This window comes from Hippopotamus amphibius, chromosome 4 (genome assembly GCF_030028045.1).
Source record: "Hippopotamus amphibius kiboko isolate mHipAmp2 chromosome 4, mHipAmp2.hap2, whole genome shotgun sequence".
Classification (NCBI taxonomy): domain Eukaryota; kingdom Metazoa; phylum Chordata; class Mammalia; order Artiodactyla; family Hippopotamidae; genus Hippopotamus; species Hippopotamus amphibius.
The window spans coordinates 100,218,161-100,241,325 of NC_080189.1; the positions used below are offsets into that span (position 1 = coordinate 100,218,161).

The following is a 23,165-nucleotide window of genomic DNA, read 5'->3' on the forward strand; positions in this document are numbered from 1 at the left end:
TGGTGTGTGCACAGACGCGTTGCTTCCAGTCCCAGCACAGAGGCTGCAGATTGAAGACTGCCAGCTGCTCTGGCCAGCCTGCCAGGACCACCCCATGGCAGGCCCCAGACCAAATCTGTTTTTACTCCAGCAACTCCTGCTCCAGGGCTGCTGCCTGCTAAGGAAAAGGCTACCATTTCTAATGAGCCTGAGCAAACATGGAGGGAGTAGAGCCACCTCACGCCCTGGCCCTGCATTTAGCCGGAGCAGAGAGAGCCTTTGCACGTACTAGCATGCATGCCTGTACTGGGAGGGAGCAGAAGCTGCTTGGACTATAGGCCTGCCTCCAGACATGTCAGAGACCGGCACTGTCTGCGCACACAGGTGTGCAGGCTCTAGGGAAGGGCTGGAACCAGCTGAGGCCCTCTTTCTGCCTCAGGCTAGGGTGGAGACTGCCATCGCTGGTACAACCACACAAAGGTAGGAGTGGAACCAGCTTATTAGTGTGGTGCCAACCCCTCTGGCCCTGACCCTGCCTCTACCCAATGTGTGCACACCAGGCAAAAAGTGGAACAAGCTTAGAAATGCAGCCCCAAGCCCTCAGGCCCCAGCCATATCCCCACCCGTGGTGAACACCAGCACATCCTTGGGAAGAAGCTCAACCCCCTCAAAGATCCTGCTCCAGACCCTTAGGCCTTGACACCACCCCTGATCGGGCCATGACTCCAACCCCACATGCCAGCAACGCAGTGCCTGGTAGCACATGACAGGGGAAGATGCAGCCCATGTGCACTTTAAACTTAGCTCTTCCACCAATGCCCCTGGGGACAGTCAGGCTTCACAGGGATGCTCCCACACACGGACATGCCTTCAAGACTGGGGTAGGGCACAATCTCACGAGGAAAAACAGAATGTCAATCAAGATATAAAAACAGAGGAATAGGTTTCAGATGAAAGAAAAAGATGAATTCACTAAGGGGGTGGGAAACAAATAAAAAAGCAATAAGTATTTTACCCGAAATGAGTTCAAAGCATTACTAATAAAATGCTAGCTGAACATGTGAAAATAATAGATGAACACAGTGATAACTGCAATGAAGAAACAGAAAATATGAAAGAGAATTATCAAAGCTGGCAAATACAATAAGTGAAATTTGAAACACACAAGAAGGAGTTACCAGCAGAATGAAAAATAAGTTAAAACTGACACCAATGAAATACAAAACACCATATGAGACTACTACAAACAACTCTATGCCAATAAAATGGACAACCAAGAAGAAATGGACAAATTCCTAGAAAGATACAACCTTCCAAGACTGAACCAGGAAGAAATAGAAAATATGAACAGACCAATCACAAGTACTGAAGTTGAAACAGTGATTAAAAACCTTCCAACAAACAAAAGTCCAGGTCCCGATGGCTTCATAGGCGAATACTATCAATCACTTAGAGAGAAGTTAATATCTACCCTTGTGAAACTCTTCCAAAATACTGCAGAGGAAGGAACACTGCCAAGCTCATTCTATGAGGCCACCATCACCCTGATACCAAAACCAAAGGTACCACAAAAAAAAGAAAAAAAAAAAAAAAAAAGAAAATTACAGGCCAATATCGCTGATGAACAGACACAAAAATACTCAACAAAATACTAGCAAACCAAATCCAATACATTAAAAAGATCATACCCCATGATCAAGTGGGATTTATACCAGCAATGCCAGAATTCTTCAGCATCTACAAATTGATCAATGTGATACACCACAGTAACAATCTGAATAAAAACCATGCGATCATCTCAATAGATGCAGAAAAAGCTTCAGATAAAATCCAACACCCATTCATGATTAAAACTCTCCAGAAAGTGGGCATAGAGGGAACTTAACATAATAAAGCCCATAGATGAAAAACTCACAGCTAACATCATTCTCAATGGTGAAAAGCTGAAAGCATTTCCTCTCAGATCAGGAACAAGACAAGGATGTTCACTCTCGCCACTCTTATTCAACACACTTTTGGAAGTCCTAGCCACAGCAGTCAGAGAAGAAAAAGAAATAAAATGAATCCAAGTTGGAAAAGAAGAGGTAAAACTGTCACTGTTTGCAGATGACATGATACTATACATAGAAAATCCTAAAGATGTCACCAGAAAACTACTAGAATGCATCAATGAATTCGGTAGTTACAGGATACAAAATTAATACACAGAAATCTTTTGTATTCCTATACACAAATAATAAAAGATCAGAAAGAGAAAATAAAGAAACAATCCCATTTACCATCACATCAAAAAGAACAAAATACCTAGGAATAAACTTACCTAAGGAGGCAAAAGACCTATACTCTGAAAACTATAAGACTCTGATGAAAGAAATTGAAGATGAGAGAAACAAATGGAAAGATATACCGTGTTCTTTGATTGGAAGAGTCACTATTGTCAAAATGACTATATTACCCAAGGCAATCTACAGATTCAATGCAACGCCTATCAAATTACCAATGGTATTTTTCATAGAACTAGAACAAAAAATATAAAATGTATATGGAAACACAGACCCCAAAGAGCCAAAGCAACATTGTGAAAGAAAAATGGAGCTGAAGGAATCAGGCTCCCTGACTTTGCACTATACTACAAAGCTAAAGTAATCAAAACAGTATGCTATTGGCACAAAAACAGAAATATAAATCAACAGGATAGAAAGCCCAGCAATAAACCCATGCACATGTGATCAATTAATCTACAAAAAAGGAGACAAGAATATACAATGAACACAAGACAGTCTCTTTAATAAGTGGTGCTGGGAAAACTGGACAGCTATATGTAAAAGAATGAACACTCTCTAACATTCTCTAACACCATACATAAAAATAAAGTGGATCAAACACCTAAATTTAAGGTCGAACACTATAAAACTCTTAGAGGAAAACATAGGCAGAACACTCTTTGACATAAATTGTAGCAATTTTTTTTTTGGATCCATCTCCTAGAGTGATGGAAATGAAAACAAAAAAAAACAAATGGGACCTAATTAAACTTAAAACCTTCTGCACAGCAAATAAAACCATAAATAAAACAAAAAAGACAACCCACAGAATGGAAGAAAATACTTGCAAATGAAGCAACTGACAAGGGATTAATCTCCAAAATATAAAAACAGCTCATGCAGCTGTCAAAAAAAACAAACAACCCAATCAAAAAATGGGCAGAAGGTCTAAATAGACATTTCTCCAAAGAAGACATATAGATGGCCAAAAAGCAAATGAAAAGGTGCTCAACATCACTAATTGTCAGAGAAATGCAAATGAAAACCACAATGTAATCAAAACCTTACCCCAGTCAGCATGTCCATCAACAAAATGTCTACAAACAATAAATGCTGGAGAGGGTGTGGAGAAAAGGGAACCCTCCTATACTGTTGGTAGGAATGTAAATTGGTACAGCCACTATGGAGAACAGTATGGAGCTTCCTTAAAAAACCAAAAATAAAACTACCATATGATCCAGCAATCACACTCCTGGGCATATATCCTGCAAAAAAGCATAATCCAAAAAGATACAAGCACCCCAATGTTCATTTCAGAATTACTTACAATAGCCAAGAGATGGAAGCAACCTAAATGTCCATTGATAGAGAAATGAATAAAGAAGACATGGTACATATGTACAATGGAATCTTACTAAGCCAGAAAAAAAGAATGAAATAATGCCATTTGAAGCAACATGGGTGGACCTAAAGATTATCATACAAAGTGAAGTCAGACAGAGAAAGACAAATATCACAGGATAGCACTCATATGTGGAGGAGAAACTAACACGACATTGTAAAACAACTATACCCCAATACAAAAAATCTGAAACAGACTTACAGATATTGAAAACAAACTTGTGGTTACCAAAGGGGAAATGTGGGGTGGGGTGGATGGATAAATCAGGAGTTTGGGATTAACATATACACACTACTTACTATTTATAAGATAGACAACCCTACTGTATGCCACAGAGAACTCTACTGAATATTGTGTAATAACATATATGAGAAAAGAATCTTAAAAAGAGTGTATATACATATATGTATAACTGAATCACTTTGCCGTACACCTGAAACTAACACAACATTGTAAATCAACTATACTCCAATAAAAAAATATAATGAGGTGAAATTAACCGAGGAATCAGACAAGCGAAAACAGAAAGACAGGGAGAGACAGTCAGATGATGGAGAACCATGCCTGTCCTCCAAATTTTATACACAAATACGCAACGCTTAAAAACATCTTTGTTGTAGAGACAAAGAGGGTTGAAAAAAAAAAAAAAGCACACCTTACTTTGAGTGGGAGAACCAGTAAGAGACCATTTTTCAAAATTTGGCTAAAAATTGCATGAGAACTTTATAGAGACAGATGAGAGAATGAATAAGTGATGACCAGGTGATGATAATAAGTGCTGATCAAGGCCAAGTGCAGCCCCGTTCTCTGATCCTATGAAATGGCTGAACAATATTGTGACGCTTCTTGCCATTTCTAATACCAAGTGCATTTCCTGCTTTTTCCATTAAAGCACTGCCCTCTTATGGTGAAATGACAACATTGCAACCAACTGCATTCCACGTAAGGCAACAATTTTTCCTTCTCAAAACAGTAATAAAAAAGCCTGTAACCCCTGCTCATTGCCAAGCTTCGTACTAAATGCTTGATGTATATTAACTCATTTAAGATAGGAACTATTATACCCAACTTATAGGTACTTCAACTTTCTTATGGTCACACGTTAATTAAGTGGCTCTGAGGATTTCAAAAGAAGTCTGATTTAAACCATTTTGGGTTGCATTAGGTAAATAGTAGCACTTTAAATAAGCATCTGTTACAGATTTAATTAATAAGTTATCAATAAATTAAATGCTTTAATGAATTAATAAACCACCCCATTCCCTATTTTGCAGCATGAACTTCTCTTTGCTCTGCAGCCATCAGAAATTCTTGTTTCATATGACTGGAAAAATGTTATACTTTTTTGGTATAAAAATTTTAAAATTTCTTTATTTTTAGGATTTAAATAGTTACCAGATAGGCCCCTCACTTGTCATATGCTCAGAGAAAAGCAGGACCTTGTCTCTCTTCCTCTCCTCTCTCTCCCTCACACATGCACACATGCACACACATGCAAAGATGAGTATCATCTGAGATAGTGAGGTTTATTTTTATCATTTTCAAGTTTACTATTTGCTTATAACTTGTTCTAATGCTCATTTCTAACCCTAAATCCATTCCAATATTAATAAGAAGAAGTCCACCCATTGTATTATTCATTCTACTGGGAATGTAAAATCTCTGGCTTTCAGCCCATTAAGTTAAATAAGCACCCAGGGCAGGTAGGTTCTTGAGCACATGAGTTCAGCTGTGGACATCTGAAGGCCTGAGTATCCTGCTTAGGGAAGAGACTGAGGGTGGGGACGGGCATCGCTGGGAACTGGAGGATGAATCCCCGACGGAATCTGTGCTGCCAGGTGGAAATCTACACACGCACGCCCAGCAGGCTGGGACCCTCTGGGATGGTGAGGTGGTGGGTGGGCAAGGCCCTCGCGGGCATCCTTAATGTCATGGGGTGAGACACAGACGGCCAGGCAGGAAAGCATCTGGGAAGCTGGGAGCAGCGCCTCTGACAATGCACAGGGACACACGGCCAGGGTGCTTCCGAAGGAGGTTTGGTTTCATGGAGCAGTGGAATCAATATAATTTATAGGAAGATATTTCCAAGGAGAATAGCCTCTAAAAGGTCCTCAAAATAACTAGCAGAATAATCACGTATTTCCCAGAGTTGTTAGCACAAGCATGGCTTCAAGGCTGTAACAGAAGAAATGAAAGCACTGCAGCACCAGCTCCCAGGGAGGGCCAACTGTCCCTCTCCTCATCCGCAGGCTCCTGGCTCTCCGCTCCAGTGCACGCTGGAGGCCTTAGACTGGGAGACTGAGCTGCAGAGAAGACAGGGGAGCAGAGCAGAGCGGTGGCTGCCTGTGTGAGAGGGAGAGAAGCTGGTGCCCAGCAGCGCGCAGCAGGGTCCTGTACTGCCCTCTGCCCATCCTGAGCCGGGAGCAGACCCGCAGGGCGAGGCAGAGTCAGGGCGGGGGTCCTGCCTCTCCAGCTGGCAGACGTGTTTCTAAACTGACCCGGTGGGCTGACCCCAAGCAAAACTGGGAGGTGAGCCACCTCGCTCACCGTCACAATGGTTTTGTTACGATGCTGGGCACAGTGTGCTCCAAGGGGCAAAGCAGGAGCCACACCCATGACCACCACCGTCAGCACTGGCGGTGCCTGGGAGCAAGAGCCCTTTGTATTTGCAGACCCTCCCGGACACACCAGGCAAATGTCCCATGTGTGGGTAACACTAGGCAGGGCGTCTGCAGAGCACGGGGTTGGGTAAGGAAATCAGAGTGATCTCCAGCTCTATGCGTTACCGCTGTGTCCTCCTGAGACAACTCACTCACCTGTGACTAAACCAAGATACAACCCAGCTGGGTCTCCCTAACGGCGGCTCCAACAAGAGTGCAAGTGAAATGCTTTGCCAATGTTGCGGTTTCATTCTACTATCCTCGGAGGATATCGCCAGTGAGAAATAAGTGTGACCCTGCACCTGGGGTCCAAAGAACTCAAGAAAAACCTGCCAACCCAATCAAACAGAGAGCAAGAAGTGTGTTTTCTTACCCTAGTGAGCAGAAAAGGATAAAGGAATGATGGGAAGGGAGGAAAAGTAAAATATGGAAACAGGCAGGAAGGCAACATGAATTTATGATTAAATTATAAGCATAAATTATATATTATGAGTATATAACACATATAATCATAGTATAATTATATATTATGATATATATTAATCATAAATTATAAATTATAATATTAAATTACAAATTACACCAGAAATAATATTTCTGCTCTACGTATTCTGGAAAGTTATATACAGTTATATCTTCCTATCATATAAAGGAATGGGTGGTTTTTTTTTTCAGAAAAACAATTCCATCAAATCAATAATCTCTAATAAGTGTATGATATAAAAATACTGCACCAGCGTCTGTAAGGTGTTCTCTTCCTTATTTCCATCAGTGGCATCACCACCCACCTCCTCATCCCATCAGGCTCCTCCCTTCCTCTCACCCGCCACGCACCCCATCAACAGCAGACTCACCCATTTCACCCCCACCCGCCTGCACCGCACCCCAATTTCCCGCCCTCATCAGCCCCCCTCTCCACCCTACCCTCTAGCCCAGGAGGCCCTGTGAAGGCACAGACCACCCTCAGCGTCCTGTGCGTGTCCAGGTCTGGAAGGTGGTGCGGGGGCCGCACCCGGGGGGCAGCTCAGCAGAGCGGGAGGAGCGGACTTTCCCCCACAGCACGCCCGGGGCGGGGGGGATGCTCGCCAGGGAGGCTGCGGGGGTGCGGGGACATGTGGAGCTCCGAGCCGCCCTGGACGTGTAAGAGGGCGGCTGCGGGGCGGCAGGGTCCCTACGAGGCGCGGCCCTCCCCCTGCCTGCCCCTCCCGGCCTCCGGATGCCGCCACAGCGGTCCCCGCCTCCAGCCCTAGCGTCACACCTCATGGCCCTGTCACCTGGGGCAAGGCACTGCGCATCTAACCGGTGAGACGAGACTAACAATAGCACCGAATGGGGGGGGGGGGGGCAGCGTGGGGAGCAGCCCGCGGATGCGGCTGCTTAAACAGGACCCCGCAGGCCTCGGTCGCCCGCAGGAAGCGCCTCCTCCCCGCGCCGCCTGCATCCTCAGGAAACCCAACTCCCCTCGGCGTGCATGTGGCCCGTGTGATCCTGAAGCCAAAACCCCAGCGAGTCCCGAGGAGCCTGCGCTCCCGCCGGCAGCGATGCTGACCGGGGCGCCCCAGCGAAGCCTGGGAGGTGCGTCAGGAGTCACAGCTCCACTCACCTGCGCTCAGAGCCCGGGCCTCGCGCACGCGCAGGCGCTGTGGGGCAGAGACGCGAGCTCGGCGTCACCTTGTGGTCCGTGCGGGAAGTGCAGGCCGCGCCTCCCTCACCTGTCGCTGGAGACAGCGCTCCCGCTCCCAGGACTGCTGAACCCATTAACCCGTGTTAATTCAAACTGAGACGGACACTATATCCCATAACTTCTCCAAAAGGAGTTAACAAGCAATTAATTGGAAACTATTTGGCGTGAAATGAATGCAGACGCAAAGTTTACAACGTACACCAAATTCACTCAAAAATTATTCATAGACAAGTTTTAAATGCAAAAGGATTCAAAATTATGGAAGAAAACAGAAAGAAAAACACATGAGCTTGGGTTTGGTCATGTAGATCATAAGCGCTGAGTTTTGGGTTTTTTTATACAGTCACACATCTTAAGTTTTTTAAAAAATGTTTTGATGTGGACCATTTTTAAAGTCTTTATTGAATTTGTTACAATATTTCAAAAATGGAACCTTCACGAATTTGTGTGTCACCCGTGCGCAGGGGCCATGCTCATCCTCTCGGAATTGTTCCAATTTTAGCATATGTGCTGCGGAAGCAAGTACTATGAGCACTGAGTTTTAACACACACCACAGAAAGGGCCATCCACAAAGAAAAAAAGTCATACTGTGAACTTCATGAAGATTTGTACTCTGTGAAAGACCTTATTCAGAAAATTAAAAGACAATTCACAAACTGGGAGAAAAATAGTTGCAAACACATATCTATTAAAGGATTTGTCTCAAATATGCAAAGACCTCTAACACCAATAACCCCCTTAAAATTAGGTAAAGAACTAAACAGACACCTGGCCAAAAAGTATATACAGATAGTATACACAAGTGTGCTCAACATCATATACCCTCAGTAATTACAAATTAATACAGCAATGATGTATCACTGCTCACCTATTAGAGCTGTTACGTGAAAACTGGGTTCCCCTCTTGATGGGTGGCAAGCCAGAAGATACAACCCAGCCAAAGACAGGGAGAAGGGAGGATTTATTACAGTAAGTGAGGAGAACCCTGGGGATCTTTCCCAAAGCAGTGTCTCCCTGAAAAGGAAAATTGGGGAGGTTTTAAACTGAGGATATGTCCCATATTCATGAAGGGGCCTGGGCAGTCTATAGTCCAAACTTCAGTTGCTGGAAGTCAAGAGGGTCAGAAAAGGTCAATATCATCCCTTAGGTTCCAGCTGACCTGGTGGTTGAGCACTTCAGGCTAATCTTTACATTGAAAGAGAACTGGGAGGGGACTTTCCTGGTGACGCAGTGGTTAAGAATCCACTTGCCAACTCAGGGGACACGGGTTCGAGCCTGGTCTGGGAAGATCACACATGCAAGTAAGCCCATGCACCACAATTACTGGGCCTGCGCTCTAGAGCCCGTGAACCACAACGACTGAGCCCATGTGCTGCAACTACTGAAGCCCGCACACCTAGAGCCCATGCTCTGCAACAAGAGAAGCCACCGCAATGAGAAGGCTGCTCACCACAACGTAGCCCTCAGCTTGCCACAACTAGAGAAAGCCCGTGTGCAGCAACAAAGACCCAACGCAGCCAATAAACAAACAAACAAACAAATAAATAAATAAATAAAACTTTAAAAAGAAAGAAAGAGAACCAGGAGTCTTTACAACTGATGCATTATCTTTGCTATTGTTACTTCTCTTGCCTGATTAATAGTCATTTGTTTCGCATTCTTTTGTTCCCTTAAGATATTCATTACTGAGACCCGTTCAAGGGCAAGCACTGTAATCAGGCTACGATCACAAAATGGCTTAGGTCAAAATGGCTTCCCTTCTGTCAAGAAAGTCATGACTGGTTTTCTTTCTCTGGGGAAAACTTACCCTATCTGCTTAAAAGATCCCTCTTTGAGATATTTCACCCCTCAATCTTGAAGGGTATGATATTTTTTATATATTCTTACAATGTCAATTACTTAACCATAAAGACATATTGAACTGCTTATCCACACCAAAAATTGGATGGCACTCAGAAACACTACGTAAAAGTGTCAGACATAAATGTGTACATTTTGATTGGTTTCATTTTTATGAATTCCAAGAACTGGCCAAACTGATAATGTTTATACACATCAAAAGATATGGTGGGAGTAAGAAGGTAGATTCCTCCCTAGGTTTACAAAATTCTTTAACCATAGCCTTTAGTTCACTCTTTGACCAAGGTGTGAAAGTACCTGAGGCACTTAATCTGCAGGTAGTTTTGTTGTAAAGGATAGCTGTGTAATAATCCTTTCAGAGTAGAAATGCAGTTCCGACAGAGAAGCAGTAAAACACAAGTACTTGGGTGAAAATGGAAAGGGGGGAGCAGTAGGGTTCACGTCAGCCCCTTGTATTTTGTTTTAGGTATCTTTTATGTCTTTAATTTTACATTAGACTTCTGTAACGAGTCATTTAATGAAGCTATGTTGGAATCATGAAGCTTTGTAAGCTTCTGCATACCCACCGAAGTAGGCGTCCTCTCTGCCTCTACACGTTGGGAATCCCTTGCTCTCAAGCGCAATTCTTAAATGAACAATCACATTCCCCATCATTGTCGTTGTAATCCTCGGTTGTTTTTTAGTAAAACCTGGTCATTGGGTTGGATATTTGGAACGTTTGGGAGTATAGTTCTTAAACATAAAATAACCAGGGGTGCTGGGAAATGGCACCATCAACACTTCAGATATAAGGGATCCCACTTCTTCTAGCCAGATTGGGTTCCTTGGAGCCAGACCAAGCAGCTTCCAGTATATCCAAGATCTCCATGAGCAACTAACCTTCACGTGATATCTACCCAAGGTCTCCCGCTTGACCCAGTCTAGCTCAAATGGGACCCAATTTGACCCTGGACCCCGTCCGGTTCTTAGGTTGGACCCAGTCCATCTCCAGCGGTAACCACTAATAATTGCCATGGAACTGGGGACTGAAGGTGAGGACTGACCAGCAGACCTCAGCTGTAAGAAGCAATGAAACAGACATTTGTAGAGACATGGATGGACCTAGAGGCTGTCATACAGAGTGAAGTGAGTCAGAAAGAGAAAAACAAGTATCGTATATTAACACATACATGCAGAATATAGAAAAATGGTACAAATCTACTGGTTGGCAACGCAGAAATAGAGACCCAGATGTAGAGAACAAACACATGGACACCAAGTGGGGAAAGCGGGGAGAGTTGGCAGGAGGAATGAATTGGGAGATTGGGATACCAAATTGTACACTCTAAATATATGCAGTTTATTGTATGTTGACTATCTCAATAAAAGTTCTTAAAAAAAAAAAAGAATCTACCTGCCAATGCAGGGGACATGGGTTCGAGTCCTGGCCCTGGAAGATCCCACATGCCGCAGAGCAACTAATCCCATAAGCCACAACTACTGAGCCCACGTGCCACATCTATTGAAGCCCTCACACCTAGAGCCTGGGCTCCACAACAAGAGAAGTCGTGGCAATGAGAAGCCCACACACCACAACAAAGAGTAGCCCTGCATGCCACAACTAAAGAAAGCCTGCATGTAGCAACGGAGACCCAACCCAGCCAATAAAATAAATAAATAAATAAATTAATTAATTAATTAAAAAAAGAATGTAAGACTTTTTTTTTCTTGAAAAAAAAATTTTTTTTCTCCGTTTGTGGAATAGCTTATCGAAACAGGTTTTTTTGGCTTAAATTAAAAAAAAATAGAATTATATTGTTTGACTAGTAAATAGCAAGTCCTCAGATATTGAAGTAAATTGTAATCCACCAAATAACTTACATTCAAAATGAAATATTTCTGGGACTTCCCTGGTGGTCTGAGTGGGTAAGACTCCGTGTTCCCAAGGCAGGGGGTCCGGGTTTGATCCCTGATCTGGGAACTAGATCCTGCATGCATGCCACAACTAAAAAAATTTCTGCATGCCACAACTAAGACCTGGCGCAGCCCAAATAAATATTAAAAAATAATAAATTAAAAAAACAAAATGAATTATTTCTTCAAAATTTGTAAGATAGTCATTGCAATGTGTAAGGGTACCTCTAATTTATAATAGACTATTTTTAAAACAAATTTTAAAATGAGAAAAAAGTAATCTAATTTTAGCCCCAAATCTGAAGGTATCTGTTGTAAGTTCATGTCACTGCTAGTCTAAAGGTTTGTAATTAACATTATCAGAGCTATTAAGAAAAAAGTAGCCTTACTGATTCTGCCACTCAAGCATCTTTAAAAATATTATGCGAGGTCTCACTTTATATATTTGTTGGTCAAAAAGTGACTTCGGTTTTTAAGTGAAAATAAAAGACATATTTTTCATTTTTACAAGAATTTTATTGACCAATGTATTCACCATTTTGTTTCATTACTTTCTGCCCTTTTTTAGGCAACTGCACAATTCCATCTTCCCAGAACTTTTTATCTTTTTGAGCGAAGAACTGTTCCAGGTACCTTTTACAGTCTTCCAGGGAATTGAAATTTTTTTCCATTAAGAGAATTTTGTAAAGACTGAAATAAATGGAAATCCGAAGGTGTAATGCCTGATGAATATGGCAGATGAGTCAGAACTTCCCAGCCATGCTGTAACAGTTTTTGCCTGGTCATCAAAGAAACATGCAGTCTTGCGTTATCCTAATGGAAGATTATGCATTTTCAGTTTACTAATTCTGGATGCATTTCATGGAGTGCTGCTTACAGCTGGTCTAATTGTGAGCAGCACTTGTTGGAATTAATTGTTTGGTTTCTCGGAAGGAGCTCATAATAGAGGACTCCCAATCCCACCATATACATGACATCACCTTCTTTGGATGAAGACTGGCCTTTGGTGTGGTTGGTTGTGTTTCATTTCACTTGCCCCACGATCTCTTCCGTTCCACATTATTGTACAGAGCCACTTTCCATCGCCCTTCATGATCTGTTTTAAAAATGGAACATTTTCATCATGTTTAAGTAGAGAATTGCATGCAGAAATACAGTCAAGAAAGTTTTTTTTCTCTTAAATTATGTGGAACCCAAATATCAAAGTGACTAACATAACGAAGCTGGTGCAAATGATTTTCAACGCTTGATTTGGATATTGTGAGTATGTCGCTGTCTCCCATGTGGTATAACGTTGATTGTTCTCAGTTAATGCTCAGTTTGATCGCTGTCAACTTCAACTGGTCTACCTGACCATGGGGCATCATCCAGTGAGAAATCTCCTGCACAAAGCTTCACAAACCACTTTTTTACACATTTGATCAGTCACAGCACCTTCTCCATACACTGCACAAATCTTTTTCTGTGTTTCAGTTGCATTTTTACCTTTCTTGAAGTAATAAAGCATAAAATGCCAAAAATGTTGCTTTTCTTTTCCAACTTCAGTATTAAAATGGCTACAGAAAAATTCGCCGTTTTTGATTTTTTAAAAAAAATGTACATTGATATGACAGCTGTCTCAATACAATCTAACAAAATTGTTTTGAATGAAGTTAAAGACAACTAAGCGCTACTAGAGCCATCTTACAGAAAACATCGAACAAACTTTTTGGGCAACCCAATATTTTCTCCTCTATCCTATTGTCCATGTTATGGTTTCTTATGAAATTGGGGCACCATGTCAGTCATACACTGGACTACTTAGTAAGAAGGATCTGTCTTGAATAAACCAATTTTTTCTATAGCAAATTTATAATAGCAACATCAGCAGTGGTAACTGGGTTGTTGTTAGCTCCAGATATGTTGATTATCTCATCATTCACCGAATGAGTTTACTGTACAGGCCATTTCATGCAGAAACATAAAAGCGACTGTAGCTTTCCTGAAATCACTTACCTACTTTTGGCTCCTCTTCCTAAGAAATGCACCTAAGAGCCCTCAGTAAATGTTACTCCGTGACACAGGAAAAGTTAGCCAATAAATTAAAAACACATCATCATGCCATAAATCATCAACTCTTGAGAAACTCAAACCACAACAAAATCTCAACAAGATGCCTTTAACTTTTTGTGAGATATGTCGGTGTTCTGGATTAACATTTGAGTTTATTTGCAACATATTTTAGTTGTAACAAGTGCTAGCAATTTGCTTCTTTTATAGGCATAATGATTATTTTTCCATAACATCTATGTAACCGTCATATGTGTTTCTCTAATAGGTAGGGTGACCCAAACCTTGGTGGAAAGTATGAAGGCTCTGGTGGTAAAGCCGTGTGTGAGACACATAACACTTCTGTTCTTATGGGGTTATCGCTTAGCATGGAAGAAATTAATTAATTAATTATACATAACAATAAAGGCCACAAAAACTATTAAAGAGATCAATTGGACAAGGATTGAGGGGGGCAGGGACATCTCAGAGAGAAGAAAGATGGAATGGTGTGAAAGGGGCAGCTTTGCATAGATTGGGAGATACTATTCCAAGCACAAAGGGGGCTGTAACAGGGAAAAAATTAGCCTGTTGTTCAGGAATCCGAAAGAAGGCCAGGGTGCTGAGATACCCAATACACTGCATGTGTGGTCAGGGAGCATCTCTACTTCTTCCTTCAAAATTACTTTTAATCGGAGGCTTTGCTAAGGCTGTAGAGCAAGAGTTTTACTTTTGTTAAGATGCAGATCCCCAGACACCAGAGAAACATGAGTGAATATGATGGAGACAAGACAGCTCTAGCAAACAATTCTGAGCTACGTAATGGGAAAGGGGAATCCTACCTGAGTTACTAATGGACACATTTTATCACCTACTTATACTTTAGTTTCATAAGCCTCTAAATCATTGACTGTAGAAACTGACAACAGCTTCATCTGTCTTCCTTGTAGCAAACTTGTCCAGCCAAGTATCTACTCATTCACCTGAGCTTCCCCTGTCTCTCTCTGTGCACATCCTTTATTCCTTCCTAAACACCAATACCCCACGAAGAGGGAAGGTCCTACAGAGCTCTTTCTTATAGAACAAATTATTCCCTAATATTCTTTAGCAGATTATGCCTCCTAAACCAAGCTCTTCTTCTTCTTTTAATCCTAAAGTTATCATTTCACAAAATATTCTTTCCCAATTGAATAATGAAAACTGATATCAATGTTGCAGAAAGGGATTTGGAGAATGGCTTTCCCTTGCCTCATTCCACTCAGTAAACACAAATAAACCCATAAGGGAGAAACAATGGAAAGTGAATGGTGGGAAGAGTAACAATTGGCTACGTTAATTAATACCACAATCGTTTTTCATAGTCCAGTTTCTTGTTTAATCTCATATTCATTTTTGTTTCACCATGTTCTACAGAGCCTGTTCTCTTAAATACTGAAGAAAATAACATCATATATAAAAATTCACTGATTACCAAGTACTAACTTTTGACTCTGTGCTAATATTAGTGGTACTGTATGTGCTTGAAGACAATTTTTTAATGAATGAGTACAAGCAAAGTCTAGGAAATGTTCTGCAGAGAAAGGTAATTGGCCACGACAATATTGTGGAGGTTGGAGCAACACTTACCAGTCTCAGAGAGAGTTAGTACATGTTACAATCATCGCAGTTGCATTGAGTTCCTCTCAGTCAGCTGAGGGAAAAACTGTAGGTAGTTGAAATGCATCCGAAAGACAGCTGCTAGGACAGGTCAGGCCACTAATTAAATTGCTCCAGGTCTCCAAGCAGGGAAGGCCAGCTGAGCGTGTGAGAACCACGCTGAGTGTGAGAGGACAGGACTCACAGAAGCTACTCTCCAGTCCGCAGTGGCTCCCTTCATCACAAGGGCAACGACAGCCCACGAAGAAGCATGGACCACAGAGCAACCGACGCATTCTTTCCTAGGGAGCCACCACGACAGACACACAGCAGTGCAATTTTGGGGTAAATACACCCCAGATCATGATCGCGACAGATAAACTTTCTGAAACTGTCTCATGACAAATTGATTGTTAGTGACGCTTGAGTGCTGACGCTGAGTCAAAGATCAAATCTGTTAATCTGTTCACCCTGAAGTGTTTGTCCTTCACAGAGTTACCACCAGTTTTCCTTAAATAAAAGTGAAAAAATGCACATGCCATATTTTTAAAAAAAATTTTTTTAAATTATTTAATTGGCTGCGTTGGGTCTTTGCTGCTGCATGCAGGCTTTCTCTACTTGTGGTGAGCGGGGTTACTCTTTTGTTGCGGTGCGTGGGCTTCTCATTGAGTTGGCTTCTCTCGTTGTGGAGCATGGGCTCTAGGCACATGGGCTTTAGTAGTTGTGGCACAAGGTTCAGTAGTTGTGGCTTGCCGGCTTTAAAGCGCAGGCTCAGTAGTTGTGGCGCACGGGCTTAGTTGCTCTGAGGCTTGTGGGATCTTCCTGGGCCAGGGCTTGAACATGCGTCCACTGCATTAGCAGGCAGATTCTTAAGCACGGCGCCACCAGGGAATTCACTGCACATGCCGTATTTGAAGCAGATATTAACAGAGGAGGTTTCTTTTCAATAAATTCTGGGATCAGGAAGTGCCACCTAAGCTCTAAAATGCCCTGACACATGTATACTCAGCCAACTATATAAGTTAGACATGTAAGAAAAAATGTCCTTTAAAATAATTTATCTTCTTCAGCCTGTCGACCCCATAATTATCATGGATAACTACTAAGTGGTCTGAGACAGTATTCCCAGACAGGAGGTGAGTAGTAGAAGTGGATTTTTGATGACTTTTAATTGGTTTCGGAGCTTGCAGAGTTATTGGAACTGATGTTATATAAGCAATTTCAACACAACATTGTAATAAATCAACTACATCAATACAATTTTTTTAAATAAATAATTTCAAATATTTTAAGTCCCACATAACCATCAGCCTGCACAAAGTCATTGAGTGAATTTCCTCAAAAACTTGGGGAATCGCATCTGGCTGTAAAAGCACAGTGCACTGCGGAGAGACAGCCTGTGGCCTCACCGAGATGCCTGTGGTCAGGTGCAAAGACACACGAATACCTGCTGTCTTCTGCCAGAAAATCAGGCTTTGCTCAGATAGACTGAAGACATATATAGAAGAAAGTGGGATAAAGGAGTGGAGAAAAAAGAAGTCACCTTGAGAGAGGTCTAGAGAGGAGCCAGGGACTGATAAGATGAGGACATCAGTACAAAGACAAGCATCAAATGGTCACAGACTGTGCAGAGTGCCCTTGAACCCCGCTTCCTCCCTCTGGCACATTTACACGCACTCATCTGCAGCAGCACCGTGGGTATAGGTCTTCTCTAACACTCACACGTCTTTCATTACTCATTCAGGACCTTTTTTTGTATCTTGTAATAAAAGTTCATGATACTTTATATTAAAGTGAAACAACTAGGTGATATATATTTTATTTTCACGTGTGAAATAAGACTAAATCTGAAATCTCCAAATTTGATTAAATTCATTCACAAAAATAGTAAAAGTATATCTGTCTTGGCTATTGGCTGAAATGTTGTCAGAGGTAATCATGTCTTCTTCCTTTCAATTCTATTTCAGAAATCATTTGTTGCTGGTCTTAATTGCTGCATGAAGCAGGCACAGTACCTGGTGAAAATTACTGAATATATGTTTATTCTATGAGGTAAGCCTAATCCCAATTGGGCTGTATTAGTGCCCATATTTGGAAAATTGCAAGTAGTCTTGAAAATAGCTTGTAAGAACACATCTTCAATTACTCTCACAGACTTCCCCCTGCAAGCAATGGGGATGGAGGCTGAAAACTTCACAGCAATGAGTAGAGGTTAGATTTTGATAACTTTGAAAGAGGATGCATAATGCATGTTTTTGTAGTTGGATATAACTGAAACATTTATTGATTATCTGTGATCAGTGTCTATTGGAACAAGACCTGCAAGAGTCCCCAAGACCGGAAATGAAAAGAGGCACAAGAAAGACTTTTCTCCCTTTTGGAAGAGTGGGTAAAAATTGCAAACAACTCTTAGAAGTCAATCAGTCAGATGATGAGTTGGTTTAAAACAGCAATGCAGGGCGTCCTAGGTGGCACAGTGGTTAAGAATCTGCCTGCCAATGCAGGGGACATGGGTTCCAGCTCTGGTCCAGGAAGATCCCACATGCCACAGAGCAACTAAGCCTGTGTGAAATAACTATTGAGCCCATGTGCTGCAACTACTGAAACCCACACATCTAGAGCCCATGTTCCACAACAAGAGAAGCCACTGCAATGAGGAGCCCTCACGCCACAATGAAGAGTAGTCCCCGCTCGCCGCAACTAGAGAAAGCACGTGTGCAGCAACAAAGACCCAACACAGCCCCAAAATAAATTAATTAAATAAAATACTTAAAAAATATTTGCTAAAGTATTAGTATATAAAATTATCTATCAAGAAATAATTTCCTGATATCTATTATATGCTTAGCACTCTGCATATATTATAGCGAAAGCATCAAAAAATGAGGAGGTGTCTTTTTTAGGAAGGTTATAATTTGCTTGTTGAAACAACTAAAGCTCATGGTGAAATATTTTAAAGGCAAAAATATTGCAGAGAAAGAAGAGAGTGTGGGAGTGTGAGAATGTGTCACAGATAAGCGGGAGATTAGTGGACTTTAAGGGCTGGGTAGGATGTGCCCAGACAGGGGATATAAGGAGTGTGGGCCAAGGGTGAGATGGTGAGGATGCTCCCTAAGCAGCAGGAGTGAGGAACACATCAAGCTCAATTTGCAAACTTGAACTGGATGCACAGTATATTCCAGACCCTGGGTTAGTCTCCAAGAGTACAGTGATGAACCTAAAGGCTAGTGGTGGGACCCCTTTTACATAAGTGGGAAGAAATGAGGAAGGTCTGCTTAAGGGTAAAGGTGATGTGGATATTCTTGAAAGCCAGGTAACAAAGCACAGTGCTGTCTTTGCAGGCAATAGGGTTGAAGCTGAGACATTTTATACGATAAAGCCATGCAAAAAAAGGGTAAACTTGATCAGAGTGCTATAAATATTATTAGTTATAAACCGTTAAGAGGTGTATCACACACACTTGTCAGAATGGCCGTCAAAAGACAAGAAATAGCAAGTGTTGGGAAGGATGTGGCAAAAAAGGAACCTTGGTTCACTGTTGCTGGGAATGTAAGTTGGTGTAGCCACTATGGAGAACAGTACGGAGATTCCTCAAAAAGTTGCCAACAGAACTATAATCCAGCAATCTCATGTCTGGGTTTGTATATGAAGGAAATGAAATCGCCATCTTGAAGAGACTATTTGTACCCCCATGTTTACTGTAGCATTTTTCACAGTAGCCAAGATATGGAAACAACCTAAGTGCCCATCAACAGATGAAAGGATACAGAAGATGTGAGATAGATAGATAGATGATAGATAGATAGATTAGATAGATAGATAGATAGATAGATAGATAGATAGATAGACAGACAGACTATTATAGATAGACTATTATACAGCCTTAAAACATGAAATCCTGGGAATTCCCTGGTTGCACAGTGGTTAGCACCCTGCACTTTCACTGTCAAGGGACCAGGTTCAATCCCTGGTCGGGGAACTAAGATCCTGTAAGCTGTGCAGCACAGGAAGGAAGGAAGGAAGGAAGGACGAGAAAGAAATCTTGACATTTGCAACAACATGGATGAACTCTGAGGGCTTTATGCTAAGTGAAATAAGTCAGATGGAGAAAGACAAATACTGTATGATTTCACTTATATGTAGAATCTATAAAACCCTAGCTCAGAGAACCAATTGATGGTTGCCAGGGGCAAAGGGTGAGGAAATGGGAGAAATAGGAAGATGTTGGTCCAAAGATACAAACTTCCAGTTATAAGATAAATGTCTTGGGGTTATAATGTGCAGCATGGTGACCATAGTTAAAAATACTGTGTTGTATACTTGAAAGTTGCTAAGAGAGTAGTTTTTTTAAATTTTCCACCACATGCACAAAAAGTTATAACCATGTGAGGTGGTAGATGTGTTAACTAACATTATTGTGGTGATCATTTTGCAATATATACATATATCAAATTATCACATTACATATCTTAAGCTTACACAAGGGTATACATCAATTACATTGTGATAAAGTTGGATAAAAAGCAAGGTACCAATAAGAAAACTCTTTTCAGTGGTAAGAACTTTTAATATAATGGTGGTAGGAGAGATATAAAGGAAGAAACAGATGTCAAAGGTATTTTTAAAAGCCACTTCATGCTTGATTATTGTAAGGAGATGAGCTAAAATGACCTCAAGATTTGCATTTTCAGAGTCTAGAAACTGGGTGCCCAAAATATATATGCATAGATAATTTTTTTTTTTCTGGGAGAAAATGGTGTTTTTATTTTTCTACCTACCATGTTGAAGTAGAAAAATTCTTTAGTTAGCTGAAAATATGTGAAAAGTAAAAAGATACAACAAAGTGCCAGTATAATAAAATAAAAAGAATAGAAGAGAGTATTTTTTGCATCATTGCATTAATGATATCTGCTCTTGTGCCAGGACCTTGTGATTGTGTATGTATACATTTTCATACTTGCCCTCAAAAGGCGTCCAGGCCTATGTATTCGAAAATAATTGAAAATAGGGCAGACTTTCAAGAAGGCAATTTCAACAGGTAAATTCTGCTCACACTGTTTATGAAGAAAAAGAGCCTATATAAACATGCTCAGCAAAGCAATTAGCAGAGACATGCAAATCAAAACCACAACGAGGGATCACCTTGCACTGGGCTAAAATGCCAACAACAAAATTTACAATGAATAAATGGTGGAGAGGGCATGGAGAAAAGGAAATCCTTTTATGGTGCTGGTGTGATGTAAATGGTAACAGCCACTATAGAGAACATTATGGAAAAAAATAGAGTTATCATATGTGCTACACCTAAGAGTATATGCAAAAAACAAACAGACAAACAAAACCCCCCAAAACCAGAATTTGAAAAGACACCTGCACTGAAACATGCACTGCAGGACCATTTACAAAATCCAAGATGTGGAGACATACAAAATGTCCATGGACAAATGAAGAGATAAAAAAGAAATGATACTTGTACACAATGAAATATGACTAGGCCTTGTAAAAGAATGAAATAATGCCATCTGCAGGAAAATAGATAAACCTAGAGAAATCATACTAAGTAAGTCAGAACCAGAAAGAGAAATATCATATAATATCACTTATGACTGGAATCCAAAAATACACACCATTGAACTAATTGAGAAAACATAAACATGCTCAAGGACTTAACAAATATATGGTTACCAAAGGGGTCAGAAGGGGTAAAGGGATAAATTAGGATGTTGGGATCAACAAACAGAACTATTTCAAATATAAATAATCAATAAGACCTATGTAGACCAAGGGAGGGTCTCAACACTCTCTAAAAATCTATATGGGAAAAGATGCCAAAGATATGTGTGTGTGTGTGTGTGTGTGTGTGTGAGAGAGAGAGAGAGAGAGAGCGAGATAACAGAAATCTGGTGATTCATTTCCAAGGAATATAGTAAAAGTTTGTGGATGTGACCAAAGTCTCGTACCAGAAAGTAATGGGCAAAGGTTCCCGTCAAGGGTAGCAGAACAAAGGGAGGCATGGTAGCTGTCATGACGTCATCATGAGGGAAGTCTAAGCCCTCCAATCAAATAGTGACAAAGGACATATTGTAACCTCATTGGTAGGCAATGTTCGGGAAAGCGTGTGAACCCTGTGGTACTCAGCCAGTGAGGAACTGGAGGGGGTGGGGTATTTATGGACCAGGGATAAAAACATTTTCCGTGATCATTTTCCGTGTGCCTGTCCCAGACACCTGCTCTTGCAAGACCATTATTAAAGTCTCGCTTTGCTGTGCTCTGAGCTTCCAAGTCCTTTCTTTGGTCATTGGACAGGTGAACTTTGTTTCCCACATGTGTATATGTGTGTGTGTATATATACATATATATATATATACTGAAACTGAAAAAGATTCTGTACACCTACAACATACACAACATTGTATATGAATGTTACTCCAAGCAAAAATAAAAATTAATCTAATTTAAAAAATTGGTAATGAGACACAATTTGGGTGTTTGTTCTAGCATATTCCACCCTAATTTACAAGCCCCAAAGAGGAATTCGCCTAAGGCTCTGGTTGCCAGGGTAACCAGAGTTGGGCAGGAGGAAGTCCTGAGGCCTGAGGGCCTTTCCCGAAGAAGAAACCTCAAAAAAATTGCTTACGGCCGCTTAATATCCATAAGGACTGCTGGGCTCTAAATGATACCTGCCCTCAAAAAATGTCCAGGGGCAAGTGTTCAAAAATAATTGCAAACGGCAGACTTTCAAAAAGGCAATTTCAACAGGCAAATTCTATGCACACTGTTTACAAAAAAAACCCAAAAAACAAAAAACCTAAAAAACAACCCATGAAAACATGCTCAACATAGCAATTATCAGATACATGCAAGTCAAAATTCCAACGAGAGATAACCTTGCACCAGGTGAAAGGCCATCGTCAAAAATATACAATGGCTTTCGGCCTGAAGAGCCATCTTCCAGGAATTCGCCAAAATGACCAACACAGGGGAAGAGGGAGGGCACCCACTGCATGTTCTCTAGGCCTTTTAGAAAACACGGAGTTGTTCCTTTGGCCACATACATGCAAATCTACAAGAAAGGTGATATTGCAGATATCAAGGGAATGGGCACTCTTCAAAAAGGAACGCCCCACAGATGTTACCATGGCAAAACTGGAAGAGTCTACAATGTTACCCAGCCATGCTATTGGCATCACTGTAAACAAACAAGTTAAGGGCAAGATTCTTGCCAAGAGAATTAATGTGCGTATCGAGCATATTAAGCACTCTAAAAGCCGAGACAGCTTCCTGAAACGGGTGAAGGAAAATGATCAGAAAAAGAAGGAAGCCAAAGAGAAGGGTACTTGGGTTCAGCTAAAGCACTAGCCTGCTCCACCTAGAGAAGCACACTTCGTGAGAACTAACGGAAAGGAGCCTAAACTGCTGGAGCCCATTCCCTACGAGTTCATGGCATGATGGGTGTAAAGAAAATAAAAGCCCTGGACTGTAGGGGAAAGAAAAAATACAATGAATAAATGGTGGAGAGGGCATGGAGAAAAAGAAACATTTTTGTTGATGGAGGGATGTAAATGATAACAGCCACAATAGAGAACATTATGGAATTGCCTTTAAAAGGTAAAAATAGAGCCACCACATGAATCAGTAGTCCCACCCCTAAGAGTATATGTGGCGAAAACCAAAATTTGAAAACAAAATGCACCCAACAGTGCACTGCAGCACCATTTACAATAGCCAAGACATGGAGTCCAACAAAACATCTATAGAA

General features: G+C 41.3%; 1 non-coding gene and 1 pseudogene across 1 annotated transcript; one reads left to right on the plus strand and one right to left on the minus strand.

Moving 5' to 3' along the window:
- Window positions 1-7,672: 7,672 nt before the first annotated feature.
- Window positions 7,673-22,855, plus strand: LOC130851915 (60S ribosomal protein L21-like; annotated as a pseudogene).
- LOC130852727 (U6 spliceosomal RNA) lies at window positions 8,412-8,515 on the minus strand. Its single transcript, XR_009053454.1, has one exon. It is a non-coding gene; the product is annotated as a U6 spliceosomal RNA (small nuclear RNA).
- Window positions 22,856-23,165: the final 310 nt, after the last annotated feature.